Source organism: Triticum urartu, chromosome 7A (assembly GCF_056163025.1).
Source record: "Triticum urartu cultivar PI428250 chromosome 7A, HENAU_Tu73, whole genome shotgun sequence".
Lineage (NCBI taxonomy): Eukaryota > Viridiplantae > Streptophyta > Magnoliopsida > Poales > Poaceae > Triticum > Triticum urartu.
In genome coordinates this window covers 634,935,845-634,954,069 of record NC_141879.1, presented here as the reverse complement: position 1 = coordinate 634,954,069, position 18,225 = coordinate 634,935,845, and the positions used below count along the sequence as shown (strand labels likewise).

Genomic DNA, 18,225 nt, shown 5'->3' with positions numbered 1-18,225 from the left:
TTAGGGTATCCTATGAAGACGCATTTTTCCGACTTGGGTTCGAGCTTTTCAGGTTGAAGTTTCTTGACATAAGCATCGCATCCCCAAACTTTTAGAAATGACAGGTTAGGTTTCTTCCCAAACCATAATTCATACGGTGTCGTCTCAACGGATTTTGATGGAGCCCTATTTAAAGTGAATGCGGCAGTCTCTAAAGCATAGCCCCAAAATGAGAGCGGTAGATCGGTAAGAGACATCATAGATCGCACCATATCCAATAGAGTGCGATTACGACGTTCAGACACACCATTTCACTGAGGTGTTCCAGGCGGCATGAGTTGTGAAACGATTCCACATTTCCTTAAGTGTGTGCCAAATTCGTGACTCAAATATTCTCCTCCACTATCTGATCGTAAGAACTTTATTTTCCTGTCACGTTGATTTTCAACCTCACTCTGAAATTCCTTGAACCTTTCAAAGGTCTCAGACTTGTGTTTCATTAAGTAGACATACCCATATCTACTTAAGTCATCAGTGAGGGTGAGGACATAACGATAGCCACTGTGAGCCTCAACGCTCATTGGACCGCACACATCAGTATGTATGATTTCCAATAAGTTGGTTGCTCGCTCCATTGTTCCGGAGAATGGAGTCTTGGTCATTTTACCCATGAGGCATGGTTCACACGTGTCAAATGATTCGTAATCAAGAGACTCCAAGAGTCCATCTGCATGGAGCTTCTTCATGCGTTTGACACCAATGTGACCAAGGCGGCAGTGCCACAAGTATGTGGGACTATCATTATCAACCTTACATCTTTTGGTATTCACACTATGAATATGTGTAACATTACGTTCGAGATTCATTAAGAATAAACCATTGACCAGCGGGGCATGACCATAAAACATATCTCTCATATAAATAGAACAACCATTATTCTCGGATTTAAATGAGTAGCCATCTCGTATTAAACGAGATCCTGATACAATGTTCATGCTCAAAGCTGGCACTAAATAACAATTATTGAGGTTTAAAACTAATCCCATAGGTAAATGTAGAGGTAGCGTGCCGACGGCGATCACATCGACCTTGGAACCATTCCCGACGCGCATCGTCACCTCGTCCTTCGCCAGTCTCCACTTATTCTGTAGCTCCTGTTTTGAGTTACAAATATGAGCAACCGCACCGGTATCAAATACCCAGGAGCTACTACGAGTGCTGGTAAGGTACACATCAATAACATGTATATCACATATACCTTTGGTGTTGCCGGCCTTCTTGTCCGCTAAGTACTTGGGGCAGTTCCGCTTCCAGTGACCACTTCCCTTGCAATAAAAACACTCAGTCTCAGGCTTGGGTCCATTCTTTGGCTTCTTCCCGGCAGCTTGCTTGCTAGGCGCGGCAACTCCCTTGCCGTCTTTCTTGAAACCCTTTTTACCCTTGCCTTTCTTGAACTTGGTGGTTTTATTCACCATCAACACTTGATGTTCCTTTTTGATTTCCACCTCCGCTGATTTCAGCATCGAATATACCTCAGGAATGGTTTTCTCCATCCCCTGCATATTGAAGTTCATCACAAAGCTCTTGTAGCTCGGTGGAAGCGATTAAAGGATTATGTCAACGACCGCGTCATCAGGGAGATTAACTCCTACCTGAGACAAGCGGTTGTGCAACCCAGACATTTTGAGTATGTGCTCGCTGACGGAACTATTCTCCTCCATCTTAAAACTGTAGAACTTGTCGGAGACTTCATATCTCTCGACCCGGGCATGAGCTTGGAACACCATTTTCAGCTCTTGGAACATCCCATATGCTCCGTGCTGCTCGAAACGCTTTTTGTCACAACCCTAGAACTGCTTGTATTTAGTTGCATCTGAGATCATCTATACATCATGTTTAAATTTATGAAATTTGAATTGGGGATGTTCAAACCCTAGCACCAAATAAATTCAACTAGGTTAAATAAAAATATTTTCAATGAACCCAAAATTCCCTTCAAAAATGTTCATTATTTATGGGAAAAGGTTAAAACCTTTAACAGAGGGCATGCACATTTTTCCAAGGCATTTATGGTTTTTGAATTAACTCATATTATTTTTGGATTGGAGCTATTAATTCCTATAAAATATTTGGTAGCTCCAATTATTCTGAAACATTTTGTGGAGCTTTGGAATAATCCATATTGCTTCTACAATAAATCTTAGAAGCTACAAAATATTTGGTTAGCAAACCAAATTCAAAACAATTAAAGAATAGAAAATAGAACAAACAGAAAATAGAAAGGCAGAGCACTTACCTGGCCTTACCTGCGGCCCAGCAAGCCGGCCCAGCCCAGCTGGCCCCTACCAGTCATCCCCAACCTCTGCCAGTAGGCAGAGGCGGGATAGCGCACGCGCGCGCGAGGCGCCACGCCTCCTCCCTGCCTGCTTCACCCCCCGTGCCTTCTAGCAACGCCACGGAGACGCCCCGGAGCCTCCTCTCCCGCTCCCCACTCTCCCTGGACCCCTTTCCCCCCTCCTCTACTCTTCCCCGCAGCACCACTGAACGCCACCGTCACCGCCGTTTGCCGTACCCAAGGCCACCGACCACCCCTCGCCCTGCCGCTGAGCCTAGGAGCTCCGCCGCGTCTGCCTTGCCCTCTCCATCGAGATACGCGACGCCCGGAGGCCCTGCTTCGTCACCATCGTCGTCGTCTTCACCGACAGGCACCGAAGATCGCCGGCTCCGATTCGGCGCGTCCAGAGCTTCCCCGACTTCACCGTCTTCCCAACTAGCCACCCCGTGAGCTCTCCTACGTTTCCCCTCTCTCCTCGTGGTATTCCCGCGCTGTAGCACTGTACCAAGCGCCGCCGTCCGCCATGGACGCCGGGCATGGCGCTGCCGTGCCGCTCCACTCAAGCCGACGAGCCTAGCGAGCTCCTAGATGTACCAGGAGGCCGTAGATCCCCTTAGCTGGCCTCGCCGTACCTTGCAGCCCCGCGCCCGCATCAACCCGAGCTCCGGCCGCTGCCTCACTCATCGCCGGTGCCTCTGCAGGCCACCCCAGCTCCGACCACCTCCACCGTTGGATGCGCCACCCTGCTAGCTCCCCGTAGATGCTTCCCGCGCGCCAAACCAGCCCCCGTAGCGAAATCCCGAAGCCCTGCACCGCGTTTTGGTCGCCGCCGGCGGAACTCCGGCGAAGCCAACATGGCGCTATCATTAGCCATTAATGACCCCACTAAACTAACCCCTAGCTCACTGACAGATGGGCCCCACTCTCTAATTAACCTGGTTTAGTTTCTGTTTAGTTTTAACTAACAACAAGGGCCCCACATGTCAGTTTGACCTGGCCACGTCACCTGTTGACCGGACCCCACCTGTCTGTGTCACTAGCCTGTTCTGGTTCACTGACTAGTGGGCCCCACTGGTCAGGTTTAACCTGGACCGGCCTATTGACCCTGCTGACGTCACCCAGACGCAATGCTGATGCAGTAATTGATTTTCTGGATTTAAAGTAATTAGAAAATTCCAGAAAATGACCAAAACTTCTAAAAATCATAGAAAATTATCTATAACTCCAAATAAGATAAATTATATATGAAAAATTATCAGAAAAATCCAATCTTTCCATCTGTACTAGTATCATGCATGTTAGAACACTTTAATCTTGCTGTTTAGGTGAAATAAGTAAATGCACTAATATGACTTCATAAAATGGGTTTGCATTTGAATCTTTGGTTCAAATGGACTCATTTCAATATGTTCTAGCTTGCATTAGCCCAAAACACCTTCATATTGCCATGTCATAGCATGCATCATATTGTTGCATATCGTCATGTGTTGATTGAGTTCTTTCTCAGTTGCCGGTATTTGTTCCCCCTCAGTAAACGCGGTTCCGACGATGAGATCGATGACACCGATGAAGAGCTATACTATCTTCAGAAGTGCCAGGCAAGCAAAACCCCCTTGTTCATTCCGATACAATCCCACTCTCTCGCTCCTGCTCTTTTTTACTGCATTAGGACAACACCATTTCAACTGTTACATGCTGCGGTAGCTGAAGCCCTTTCCTCTGCATGACCTGTCATTGCCATAGTAAATAGATGAAACCCACTAGCATGAGTAGGAATTGTTTGAGCCCTGATGTGCCTACTCATTCATGCTTGTTGTCATGACTGCTACTGCTTAGAGTTGAGTCCGGTCTGATTCATCGGGAATGAATTGGAACGTGGTGAACATGTCCTACCGTTGAGAGCTAAGTGTGTGAACACGATTTGGTAAAGGTAGCGGTGAGAGGCCATGTAGGAGTACATGGTGGGTTGTCTCATTGCAGCCGTCCTCAGGAACTGAGTCCTGTGTTTGTGATCCATGAACAGTTACTACCACACATTGGGTTCCGGTAACTCGGCCCCTCTCGGCTTATTAATCAACTCGATCTCTGTCCAGGAGTTGCAACTAGTTTCTGGTGTTTGTAGGTAGTGTTAGTAGTCTACCAAGTGGCACCCGGTACAGGTGGGCTTGGGACAGACTAGGCACAGTGGCACGGTGTACCAAGTGGCACCCGGATGGTGGGCTTGGGAACCCTGCACACATTGTTTGGGGCCGTGAGCGACACCCCGGCCGGATCTCCTTGCGGATGGAACCTAAATAGGCGATAAACCTGGACTAGAGACTTGTTGGTTAGTCAGGTCATGGCCGACTCCCTCGCCCGGTTTCCGCTTGAAGTTTGCCGAGGTACATGACGTGTACAGGGCGATAAGTGGCGAGAGCGTGTGTGAAGAAGTACACCCCTGCAGGGTTATCATTATCTATTCTAATAGCCGGATTCCTCGGATATGGAAACTTGGACCCCTTGCATAGTTCATAGACAAGTGAAAGTGGATACTCTAAAACTCGCAAGATAAGTGTGAGTGCTATGGATGGCCTTCTCGTAGGGAGACGGGAGCGGATCCATAGTGGTGTATTGAATGGTGAATATGCGGACTCGTGTGCGCCACCTCAAAAGAGTTGCTTGCAGTCGTAGTTCAGGTTAGCTACTAAGTCAAAGCTGGCTTGCTGCAGTTAAACTCCACCACCCCCCTTGTTGATACCGATGCATATATAGCTAGTTCTGATGTAAGTCTTGCTGAGTACCTTTGTACTCACGTTTGCTTAATTTATGTTTTGCAGAGAGATTTCAGTCTCGCTAGTAGTTTCGCGTGGACTTCGACGTTTAGCCTGATACCTCAACTTCGATCTTGTGCCCTCAGCAGGATCTGGTAGATAGTCAGGCTTCTCAGCCTTTTTCATTTATAGATGTCTGTACTCAGACATGTTAAGCTTCCGCATGTGCTTTGGTTTGTATGCTCTGAATGTTGGGTCATGAGACCCATGTTTGTAATATCTCGCTCCTCGGAGCCTAATGAATAAATACTTGAGTTGTAGAGTTATGTTGTGATGCCATGTTGTATTTACACATACCGAGCATATTGTGTGTATGATTGAAATGCTTGGTATGTGTGGGATCCGACAATATAGTTGTTTATCCTTGGCAGCCTCTCTTATGGGGAAATGTAGTCTAGTGCTTCCATGAGCCATAGTAGTCCGCTACAGCCCGGTTCACCGGAGTCCTGCTAGCCCAGCACTACTGCTCAGGACACTTGACTGGCCGGCATGTGTTTCACTTTGTTCCTATGTCTGTCCCTTCGGGGAAATGTCACGCGGTGACATCCGGAGTCCTGCCTAGCCTGCTACAGCCCTGGTTCCCAGAGTCCTGTTAGCCCAGTGCTACAGCCCGGATTCACACGCTGCTGACCGACATGCTCGATGTGATTCATGTATGCCTGTCCCCATAGGTTAGTGCCGCTTTGGGTTCACGACTAGCCATGTTGGCCCGGATTCTCTGTCATATGGATGCTAGTGACACTATCATATACGTGAGCCAAAAGGCACAAACGGTCCCGGGCCATGGTAAGGCGACACCCGTGGGAATACCGTGCGTGAGGCCGCAAAGTGATATGAGGTGTTACTGGCTAGATCGATGTGACTTAGAATCGGGGTCCTGACAGCGTTGGTATTAGAGCCTGACTGCTTGTAGGTTTACCAAGCCAAACTGGTCGAAGTTGTGTCTATAAATGCTTTAGTTATATAAGGGAATTGATTGTGGAAGGGAACGTAAGGCTCTTTTTACTCCTTATCCTCACGACCTTCTGATCTGAGTCATCTTATCTTTTCTACGGGGTTAAGAGCTAGGCTTCTCTTCTATCTCTCAGGATGACGTGTTACTAAACCGTAGTTTCCTAGGATTGTTGAGTTTAAGCCTCAGTTCAGCTCCTACTACTTCCGTATGTTGATCGTTGATCTCAGAACCTTGATATTGTGATATTGAGTGGTTATGCCACCATTTTGCAGGATGTGTGAAATCTTTTTGAGCATTTACAGCCGTTATGCTGTCCGAGTCATCCCAGGTTTCTAAACAATCTGATGCATTTGCAAATCCCTTTCTCCTGTGTTCGATGTCTTTTGGGCCAGTCTAACCATACTATCCGATGCATTGAGGTAATTTATTGCCTCGACATATATGTTGGAGTTATTATTATGATCCTAGGTGTCTTAGAAGATTACCTAGTAATCTAGCTATGTTTTGTGTTCCCCGTGTGATGATTTTGGCCATCATTCTCGAAAGCATCCTGTGATGCCATTTAGTAGTAGGTATTCTACTCCTGTGTTCTTGACCCAAGAATCACTCTATTCACTTCGTTTTGATATTGTTGCTAGTTCCTTTAGGACATTAGTAACCTTTGCGATAGTCCTCGAGGTCCATGGTATTTCCTTCTTCAAAATACCATGAACCATTAAGGCAGAAGTTCTTTGAACCAAAAGATCACCATTAGAGTACTCCTGAGGAGTTCTCCATTCATAATTGTGACTCTGCCAGTCCTACCTCTCAGCATGGGTTATCCGGAAGGAATATGTTGAACTTGTTCGACATACTAACCTATGCATCCACAACTCAGAAAGATATATGTTCCTTTGAGTTGTCCCTCTGTAGTTGTATTCCGATCCTTGTCTATCAGTTGATAGCCAAGTTTATGCCATGCATTCGTGTTATCGATGTCTATTATTCTTGTGGTCCATCGAGCCATTCTATTCCGGAATGACTAGGAGAAACAAACTCCAGCACCTCATCCATTTCTTGGACTGGTCAAAGTAGTTGTATTCCATAGATCAAAATGCCAATCCAGTTTTTGTTCTGTTCTACCTCGGAGTATTACCCCCTTCATGTTAGGATTGTCATAGGAATTGCAGCATCTCTCATGAATTCTTGATGTAGTGATACTCTCTCCATCATTATTCATTTCTCGGCTTCCGTGTTGTTGCAACTGGAATGTCGACAAGTGAATCATGATGTGTGAAATCAATACTCCAAGCAACCCCATTGCTTGGTAGTTAAAGGACAATAACTTCATTCTTAGCATGTTGGTTATTGAATCATCGTTCTAAGGTAGATTGTGCTACCTAATCATTGTTTCTGGTGCACTCTCGACCAATGAGTTAGGAGTGTGTCAATCCATCACTCTCTTGATCACATTGTCCTGCCCTGAAAAGCAAGATTGTTCTTGAGCTTAGTAACATATCGGTGGTTCGTGATGTTCCAAATATCTTCTTGGAAGTATTACCAGGTTGTCACCTGCCCGCTATGTTGAGTTCGTGATCATGTTGGTTTTCCTCCAAACCGTCCTTTCTCCAAGAATCTGTGTCGGATACCCTGAGCAAGTTGGTTAAGCTAAAAAACAACTTGGAGAGTTGAAAAATAAAAGCTTGTCCGACTCAGTTCATTCCAAAGGGATATTTTGCGTGTGTGTGTGTGTTGAAGAAAGATGATATCTTCATCAATTGATCCTCGTGATCAATTGTCGGTGCTATTGTCTTACCCAAACTTTGATTTGAGTGTGGGCTATCGTCAAATCAAATCAGAACCAACGATATTCGTAATGTTGTCTTACTCGTGGTTGATTCCTCGAGCATACATCATTATATTCTTTGGGTCTGACCAATGCTATCACCGTGTCCACTTAATTATGGAATTCCATTTATATGGAAACCTGGATGAATTGTTGTTGAGCCCATCGACAACATCCATGTCCTCTCCATGATTTTGTCGAACATTAAGCGAGTGTTGGAAACTTTTGAAAGCATCTCTTCATGCTAGCTCATGAAGCATATGTTGGATGAAAGAAGTGACTTCCTCTGATTCACGTGCATTTGGTGCAAGTTGAGGCCATGAGTTTGAGAAAGTTAGTTTTTCTTCCTCTGGAATCATCCCAAGTAAGTCATGCACGTGCAAAGTATTCCACGATCTGATAGACTGATCATCTTCATTCCATATGAATTCCATAGCACACTAAGCCACTGATTGACCTGTTCCAGGAAAAGGAGTTGTTGTGCTATCCTAGGTCATGCACAAGATTTCGATATCCTCAATGATGGTTCCCCACCAGAACTAGGTAGTGTTTTATTATAAGACTACTATGTGGTCATACTTGTCTGGGACAACGTGTTCACATGTTGTAGTAGAACCAGCTCATGTTTTGGAGCTTGCTATCGCAGTTCATTCCCCGAGAATCTCGCAATGTCGTCTCATCGATTTGTGTTGCAAACTTTCATTTTCTTTTCTAGACTCGATGAGTCTGGAATATCCTGACACCAAACAGATCTGAATCTCAGGCAGATATGATGGTTGGAGCATTTTCCAAGAACTATAATATTGGTCCCTCGATAACCGGTAAAGTGGATGTCGTGGCCAACACATCCAGCCGGAAGACCTATTATTGTAGTATCTCGATTGAAGAAAGTTGGCCACCTCCCCATGAGGATTTCGTAGGATTTACCTCCGTAGTTAATCCTTACGGATTCTTGTGCTCCCAAAGTCTGACCTTTTACTTGATGTCCTAGATACCAAACCATATCAATAAATGGGTTATCCTAGCACATCAAGGAGAACATTAGAAGCGGAGTGCTAAATGTCTCTCGATCGATCGTACAGATTTTGTTTCCTTGGCCTCGCTAAGGTGAAATCTGAGAAAGTGTTATCTTCCTTTGCATCTGCATCATCCATCACCATTCATCATGGTGGTATGTTGTGTTGCCAGGATCCCTGACACGGATATTGGTAAAACCTTGATGAATTTGGAGATGCTCAAGTTCTTGAGAGCACGCGCAAGAACTAGGTTTTACCGTTGGCGTTAACTGGGATTTGCTTCCAGTTTCCTCGATTATGTTATAACCTTTTCAAATAGTGGACTCACTCTCGACTATTGAGTTCTTCCCCAGTTACCGGAATCATTCCCAACATTTGCATTTTGTTCCCAGCTTGCACCTCAGTAGTTGTTGTTCAGGATCATCTTCAAAAGTGGACTTACCATGGGTCCCATCCATTTTCGATGATAAGCAAAATCATCCATTGCGTTGTCTTCAACAAGGGAGTCCACATCATCCTTTCTAGTCCAAGTATGTCATTCTTTTGAACTCCTTCAAATGATCGATTGTGATTGCCTTAGGCTGGTATAAAGAGTTTCAATGATCTCCGAATCAAAAGTAATTCTTTTTTCCACTTAAGGGAATATTTCTGCGAGTCACCTTCCTTAAGATGTCTTGTTATGGTATCATGGCAATTATCTCCTTGCTACTTTGAAACCATGCACCATCCTACTTAAGCGTGGAATTGTTGCCTACCAAATTTCAACCTTTATCATCTGCTTCTTTCCATCACCCCTGATGTGTGTTTCGTGTCTCAGCTCAAGAGATGTTTTATATCTCACTCCATGAGTTGATCTTGAGTGCTAGATCTTCGAGGAGATCGATTCCTGTAGAATTTCTTTCTGCCGTCATCATGCTGGATGAAGATCCCGAAAGCAAAGACGTCAAGATCAAGATGATGCAATGAATCAACATCCTCGGGAAGGGCGGTTGGATCGAGAAGACTGCGATAGTTTTGTGACCCCCTTCCTTCTTACCTCACGTCTTGAATCTCGGGCCGAGATTCTTGTTTAGTGGGGGTGAGTTGTCACAACCCTAGAACTGCTTGTATTTAGTTGCATCTGAGATCATCTATGCATCATGTTTAAATTTATGAAATTTGAATTGGGGATATTCAAACCCTAGCACCAAATAAATTCAACTAGGTTAAATAAAAAGATTTTCAATGAACCCAAAATTCCCTTCAAAAATGTTCATTATTTATGGGAAAAGGTTAAAACCTTTACCAGAGGGCATGCACATTTTTCCAAGGCATTTATGGTTTTTGCATTAACTCATATTATTTTTGGATTGGAGCTATTAATTCCTATAAAATATTTGGTAGCTCCAATTATTCTAAAACATTTTGTGGAGCTTTGGAATAATCCATATTGCTTCTACAATAAATCTCAGAAGCTACAAAATATTTGGTTAGCAAACCAAATTCAAAACAATTACAGAATAGAAAATAGAACAAACAGAAAATAGAAAGGCAGAGCACTTACCTGGCCTTACCTGTGGCCCAGCAAGCCGGCCCAGCCCAGCTGGCCCCTGCCAGTCATCCCCAACCTCTGCCAGTAGGCAGAGGCGGGACAGCGCACGCGCGCGCGAGGCGCCACGCCTCCTCCCTGCCTGCTTCACCCCCCGTGCCTTCTAGCGACGCCACGGAGACGCCCTGGAGCCTCCTCTCCCGCTCCCCACTCTCCCTGGACCCCTTTCCCCCCTCCTCTGCTCTTCCCCGCAACACCACCGAACGCCACCGTCGCCGCCGTTTGCCGTACCCAAGGCCACCGACCACCCCTCGCCCTGCCGCTGAGCCTAGGAGCTCCGCCGCGTCTGCCTTGCCCTCTCCACCGAGATACGTGACGCCCGGAGGCCCTGCTTCGTCGCCACCGTCGTCGTCTTCACCGACGGGCACCGAAGATCGCCGGCTCCGATTCGGCGCGTCCAGAGCTTCCCCGACTTCACCGTCTTCCCCGCTAGCCACCCCGTGAGCTCGCCTATGTTTCCCCTCTCTCCTCGTGGTTTTCCCGCACTGTAGCCGTGCTAGCCACCGTACCGAGCGCCGTCGTCCACCATGGACGCCGGGCATGGCGCTGCCGTGCCGCTCCACTCAAGCCGACGAGCCTAGCGAGCTCCTAGATGTACCAGGAGGCCGTAGATCCCCTTAGCTGGCCTCGCCGTACCCTACAGCCCCGCGCCCGCATCAACCCGAGCTTCGGCCGCCGCCTCGCTCATCGCCGGTGCCTCTGCAGGCCACCCCAGCTCCGACCGCCTCCACCGTTGGATGCGCCACCCTGCTAGCTCCCCGTAGATGCTTCTCGCGCGCCAAACCGGCCCCCGTAGCGAAATCCCGAAGCCCTCCGCCGCGTTTTGGTCGCCGCCGGTGGAACTCCGGCGAAGCCAACGTGGTGCTATCATTAGCCATTAATGACCCCACTAAACTAACCCCTAGCTCACTGACGGATGGGCCCCACTCTCTAATTAACCTGGTTTAGTTTCTGATTAGTTTTAACTAACCACAAGGGCCCCACATGTCAGTTTAACCTGGCCACGTCACCTGTTGACCAGACCCCACCTGTCTATGTCACTAGCCTGTTCTGGGTCACTGACTAGTGGGCCCCACTAGTCAGGTTTGACCTGGACCGGCCTGTTGACCCTGCTGACGTCACCCAGACGCAATGCTGATGCAGTAATTGATTTTCTGGATTTAAAGTAATTAGAAAATTCCAGAAAATGCCCAAAACTTCTAAAAATCATAGAAAATTATCTATAACTCCAAATAAGATAAATTATATATGAAAAATTATCAGAAAAATCCAATCTTTCCATCTGTACTAGTCTCATGCATGTTAGAACACTTTAACCTTGCTGTTTAGGTGAAATAAGTTAATGCACTAATATGACTTCATAAAATGGGTTTGCATTTGAATCTTTGGTTCAAATGGACTCATTTCAATATGTTCTAGCTTGCATTAGCCCAAAACACCTTCATATTGCCATGTCATAGCATGCATCATATTGTTGCATATCGTCATGTGTTGATTGAGTTCTTTCTCAGTTGCTGGTATTTGTTCCCCCTCAGTAAACGCGGTTCCGACGATGAGATCGATGACACCGATGAAGAGCTATACTATCTTCAGAAGTGCCAGGCAAGCAAAAACCCCTTGTTCATTCTGATACAATCCCACTCTCTCGCTCTTGCTCTTTTTTACTGCATTAGGACAACACTATTTCAACTGTTACATGCTGCGGTAGCTGAACCCCTTTCCTCTGCATGACCTGTCATTGCCACAGTAAATAGATGAAACCCACTAGCATGAGTGGGAATTGTTTGAGCCCTGATGTGCCTACTCATTCATGCTTGTTGTCATGCCTGCTACTGCTTAGAGTTGAGTCCGGTCTGATTCATCGGGAATGAATTGGAACGTGGTGAACATGTCCTACCGTTGAGAGCTAAGTGTGTGAACACGATTTGGTAAAGGTAGCGGTGAGAGGCCATGTAGGAGTACATGGTGGGTTGTCTCATTGCAGCCGTCCTCAGGAACTGAGTCATGTGTTTGTGATCCATGAACAGTTACTACCATACATTGGGTTCCGGTAACTCGGCCCCTCTCGGCTTATTAATCAACTCAATCTCTGTCCAGGAGTTGCAACTAGTTTCTGGTGTTTGTAGGTAGTGTTAGTAGTCTACCAAGTGGCACCTGGTACAGGTGGGCTTGGGACAGACTAGGCACAGTGGCACGGTGTACCAAGTGGCACCCGGATGGTGGGCTTGGGAACCCTGCATACATCGTTTGGGGCCGTGAGCGACACCCCGGCCGGATCTCCTTGCGGATGGAACCCGAATAGGCGATAAACCTAGACTAGAGACTTGTTGGTTAGTCAGGTCGTGGCCGACTCCCTCGTCCGGTTTCCCCTTGAAGGTTGCCGAGGTACATGACGTGTACAGGGCGATAAGTGGCGAGAGCGTGTGTGAAGAAGTACACCCCTGCAGGGTTATCATTATTTATTCGAATAGCCGGATTCCTCGGATATGGAAACTTGGACCCCTTGCATAATTCATAGACAAGTGAAAGTGGATACTCTAAAACTCGCAAGATAAGTGTGAGTGCTATGGATGGCCTTCTCGTAGGGAGACAGGAGCGGATCCATAGTGGTGTATTGAATGGTGGATATGTGGACTCGTGTGCGCCACCTCAAAAGAGTTGCTTGCAGTCGTAGTTCAGGTTAGCTACTAAGTCAAAGCTGGCTTGCTACAGTTAAACTCCACCACCCCCCTTGTTGATACCGATGCATATATAGCTAGTTCTGATGTAAGTCTTGCTGAGTACCTTTGTACTCACGTTTGCTTAATTTATGTTTTGCAGAGAGATTTCAGTCTCGCTAGTAGTTCCGCGTGGACTTCGACGTTTAGCCTGATACCTCAGCTTCGATCTTGTGCCCTCGGCAGGATCTGGTAGATAGTCAGGCTTCTCAGCCTTTTTCATTTATAGATGTCTGTACTCAGACATGTTAAGCTTCCGCATGTGCTTTGGTTTGTATGCTCTGAATGTTGGGTCATGAGACCCATGTTTGTAATATCTCGCTCCTCGGAGCCTAATGAATAAATACTTGAGTTGTAGAGTTATGTTGTGATGCCATGTTGTATTTACACATACCGAGCATATTGTGTGTATGATTGAAATGCTTGGTATGTGTGGGATCCGACAATATAGTTGTTTATCCTTGGCAGCCTCTCTTATGGGGAAATGTAGTCTAGTGCTTCCATGAGCCATAGTAGTCCGCTACAGCCTGGTTCACTGGAGTCCTGCTAGCCCAGCACTACTGCTCAGGACACTTGACTGGCCGGCATGTGTTTCACTTTGTTCCTGTGTCTGTCCCTTCGGGGAAATGTCACGCGGTGACATCTGGAGTCCTGCCTAGCCTGCTACATCCCGGGTTCCCGGAGTCCTGTTAGCCCAGTGCTACAGCCCGGATTCACACGCTGCTGACCGACATGCTCGATGTGATTCATGTATGCCTGTCCCCATAGGTTAGTGCCGCTTTGGGTTCACGACTAGCCATGTCGGCCCGGATTCTCTGTCATATGGATGCTAGTGACACTATCATATACGTGAGCCAAAAGGCGCAAACGGTCCCGGGCCATGGTAAGGCGACACCCGTGGGAATACCGTGCGTGAGGCCGCAAAGTGATATGAGGTGTTACCGGCTAGATCGATGTGACTTAGAATCGGGGTCCTGACACTTTTGGAGCCCCGGTTCTAAGCTGTAAAGCATGCCGCACTGAACCTGGGAGTAATCATCAACACGGGTCTGCTAAGCGTTCATAACGTCTTGGTTTGCTGGGGCTGGTGCTTCACCTAGCAGTTCTTCAAGGACATATGCTTTCTTGGCAGCTATGAGGATGATCCTCAAGTTTCGGACCTAGTCTGTATAGTTGCTACCATCGTCTTTCAGCTTGGTTTTCTCTAGGAACGCATTGAAGTTGAGGGCAACATTAGCGTGGGCCATTTGATCTACAAGACGTATTGTAAAGATTTTAGACTAAGTTCATGATAATTAAGTTCATCTAATCAAATTATTTAATGAACTCCTACTCAGACTGACATCCCTCTAGTCATCTAAGTGATACATGATCCGAGTCAACTAGGCCGTGTCCGATCATCATGTGAGACGGACTAGTCATCGTCGGTGAACATCTTCATGTTGATCGTATCTTCTATACGACTCATTTTTGACCTTTCGGTCTTCCGTGTTCCAAGGCCATGTCTGTACATGCTAGGCTCGTCAAGTCAACCTAAGTGTATTGCGTGTGTAAATCTGGCTTACACCCGTTGTATTCGAACGTTAGGATCTATCACACCCGATCATCACGTGGTGCTTCGAAACAACGAACCTTCGCAACGATGCACAGTTAGGGGGGGACACTTTCTTGAAATTATTGTGAGGGATTATCTTATTTAAGCTACCGTCGTTCTAAGCAAATAAGATGTAAAACATGATAAACATCACATGCAATCAAATAGTGACATGATATGGCCAATATCATTTTGCTCCTTTTGATCTCCATCTTCGGGGCGCCATGATTATCATCGTCACCGGCATGACACCATGATCTCCATCATCGTGTCTTCATGAAGTTGTCTCGTCAACTATTACTTCTACTACTATGGCTAATGGTTTAGCAATAAAGTAAAGTAATTACATGACGTTTATGTTGACACGCAGGTCATAAATAAATTAAGACAACTCCTATGGCTCCTGCCGGTTGTCATACTCATCGACATGCAAGTCGTGATTCCTATTACAAGAACATGATTAATCTCATACATCACATATATCATTCATCACATCCTTTTGGCCATATCACATCACACGGCATATGCTACAAAAACAAGTTAGACGTGCTCTAATTGTTGTTGCAAATTTTTACGTGGCTACTATAGGTTTCTTAGCAAGAACGTTTCTTTCCTACGCCAAAACCACAACGTGATATGCCAATTTCTATTTACCCTTCATAAGGACCCTTTTCATCGAATCCGATCCGACTAAAGTGGGAGAGACAGAGACACCTGCTAGCCACCTTATGCAACTAGTGCATGTCAGTCGGTGGAACCTGTCTCATGTAAGTGTACGTGTAAGGTTGGTCCGGGCCGCTTCATCCCACGATGCCGCCGAATCAAGATAAGACTAGTAACGGCAAGTAAATTGACAAAATCGATGCCCACAACAACTTGTGTTCTACTCGTGCATAGAAACTACGCATAGACCTAGCTCATGATGCCACTGTTGGGGATCGTAGTAGAAATTTAAAATTTTCTATGCATCACCAAGATCAATCTATGGAGTCATCTAGCAACGAGATAGAGAGAGGAGTGCATCTACATACCCTTGTAGATCGCGAGCGAAAGCGTTCAAGAGAACGGGGTTGATGGAGTCGTACTCATCATGATCCAAATAACCGATGATCCTAGCGCCGAACGGACGGCACCTCTGTGTTCAACACACGTATGGAGCGGAGACGTCCACCTTGATCCAGCAAGGAGGAGGGAGAGGTTGAGGAATAGAGCTCCAACAGCAGCACGACGGCGTGGTGGTGATGGAGTGGCAGTACTCCGACAGGGCTTCGCCAAGCTCTTAACGGAGGAGGAGAGGTGTTGGGGAGGGGAGGGGCTGCGCCTTGGGTGTGGTGTGCATCCCTCCCCTCGCCCCTCTATTTATAGGGGAAGGGGGAAGGGGGCCGGCCCCCTCTAGATGAGATATAGAGGGGGGCGGCGGCCAAGGGGAGGGGGCTTGCCCCCCAAGCAAGGGGGTGCCCCCTCTAGGGTTTCCCCCCAACCCTAGGCGCATGGGCCCAAGGGGGGATGCGCCCAGCCCTCCAAGGGCTAGTTTCCTTTCCTCTACGGCCCATAAGGCCCTCCGAGAGAGGTGGCCCCTCCCGGTGGCCCCCCGGAACCCCTCCGGTGGCCCCGGTACAATACCGATATGCCCCCGAACCTTTCCGGTGACCGTATGACAACTTCCCATATATAAATCTTCACCTCCGGAAAATTCCGGAACTCCTTGTGACATCCAGGATCTCATCCGGGACTCCGAACAGCATTCGGTAATCACATACAAGTCTTCCTAACAACCCTAGCGTCATCGAACCTTAAGTGTGTAGACCCTACGGGTTCGGGAATCACGCAGACATGACCGAGGCAGCTCTCCGGCCAATAACCAACAACGGGATCTAGATACCCATGTTGGCTCCCACATGTTCCACGATGATCTCATCGAATGAACCACGATGTCGAGGATTCAAGTAATCCCGTATACAATTCCCTTTGTCAATCGGTACGTTACTTGCCCGAGATTCGATCGTCGGTATCCCAATACCTCGTTCAATCTCGTTACCGGCAAGTCACTTTACTCGTACCGTAATTCATGATCCCATGATCAACCACCTGGTCACATTGAGCTCATTATGATGATGCATTACCGAGTGGGCCCAGAGATACCTCTCCGTCATACGGAGTGACAAATCCCAGTCTCGATTCGTGCCAACCCAACAGACACTTTCGGAGATACATGTAGTGCACCTTTATAGCCACCCAGTTACGTTTTGACGTTTGGCACACTCAAAGCACTCATACGGTATCCGGGAGTTGCACAATCTCATGGTCTAAGGAAATGATACTTGACATTAGAAAAGCACTAGCAGACGAACTACACGATCTTGTGCTATGCTTAGGATTGGGTCTTGTCCATCACATCATTCTCCTAATGATGTGATCCCGTTATCAATGACATCCAATGTCCATAGTCAGGAAACCATGACCATCTGTTGATCAACGAGCTAGTCAACTAGAGGCTCACTAGGGACATGTTGTGGTCTATGTATTCACACATGTATTACGATTTCCGGATAACACAATTATAGCATGAACAATAGACAATTATCATGAACAAGGAAATATAATAATAGCCATTTTATTATTGCCTCTAGGGCATATTTCCAACAGTAGAGCCCACAGCCTTCGTGCGGGCACTCCAACCTCACCGACGAAAGGACGGAGTCCACCGCCGTGTTCCGCACGTCGAAGCCACCTCCGCGCTCGCACTTCTGGCACTGCCGCTGGTTCTCGGGGCGCTCGACGCGGCAGTCCGCGCAGGCCAGGTGCCCTCCCTTGCACTGCAGAAATCAATCAAACAGCACATCAATCAAGAAACCTGCACCTTGCTCAATCAGCCGAACGGACGAGGTGTATTCGAACCTCATACACTGGAGGCGTTAAGGGGCGGTGGCACAAGGGGCAGTGGAGCACGGTGAGGTCCATCGAGACCTTAGAGAGCTCCATTGTCGGGTCCAGTTCGGTCTGCATGATCTCGCCCTCCTCGTGCACAACCATCTCTCGACTTGGGCCGGGGTATTACAAAGCTTTACCGTCACATATTTTATACTACTTCAAGGTGCATTAAATCAACACATGCAAGTATCAAAAGGAGAGTCACGGCATGTATGCATGTGTTGTAATTAATGCATCGGTAAACACAAATTATTGAAATATATCGAGTGCGGTGCTTTGATGTGTCGCGTCAACTCATACATCAACGAGAAGTTTGATTATGCTCTCCCTCGCGGACTTAACTGCACCTGCCTTTGGTTGTATGACAGGTTGGCCACACACCTGTCGGGCCCACCTGTCATACACGCAAAGGCAGGAGCGTCCCTCCCTCGCCCATGAGCGTGGTGGCTGGCAAGACTAGGAGAAGCTTTCGCTA

At 47.1% G+C, this 18,225-nt stretch overlaps 1 pseudogene; it reads right to left on the bottom strand.

Annotated features, from left to right (window-relative positions):
• LOC147960897 (E3 ubiquitin-protein ligase SINA-like 10) overlaps positions 1-17,852 on the bottom strand; it is a 35,304-nt pseudogene extending 17,452 nt beyond the window's left edge.
• Positions 17,853-18,225: the final 373 nt, after the last annotated feature.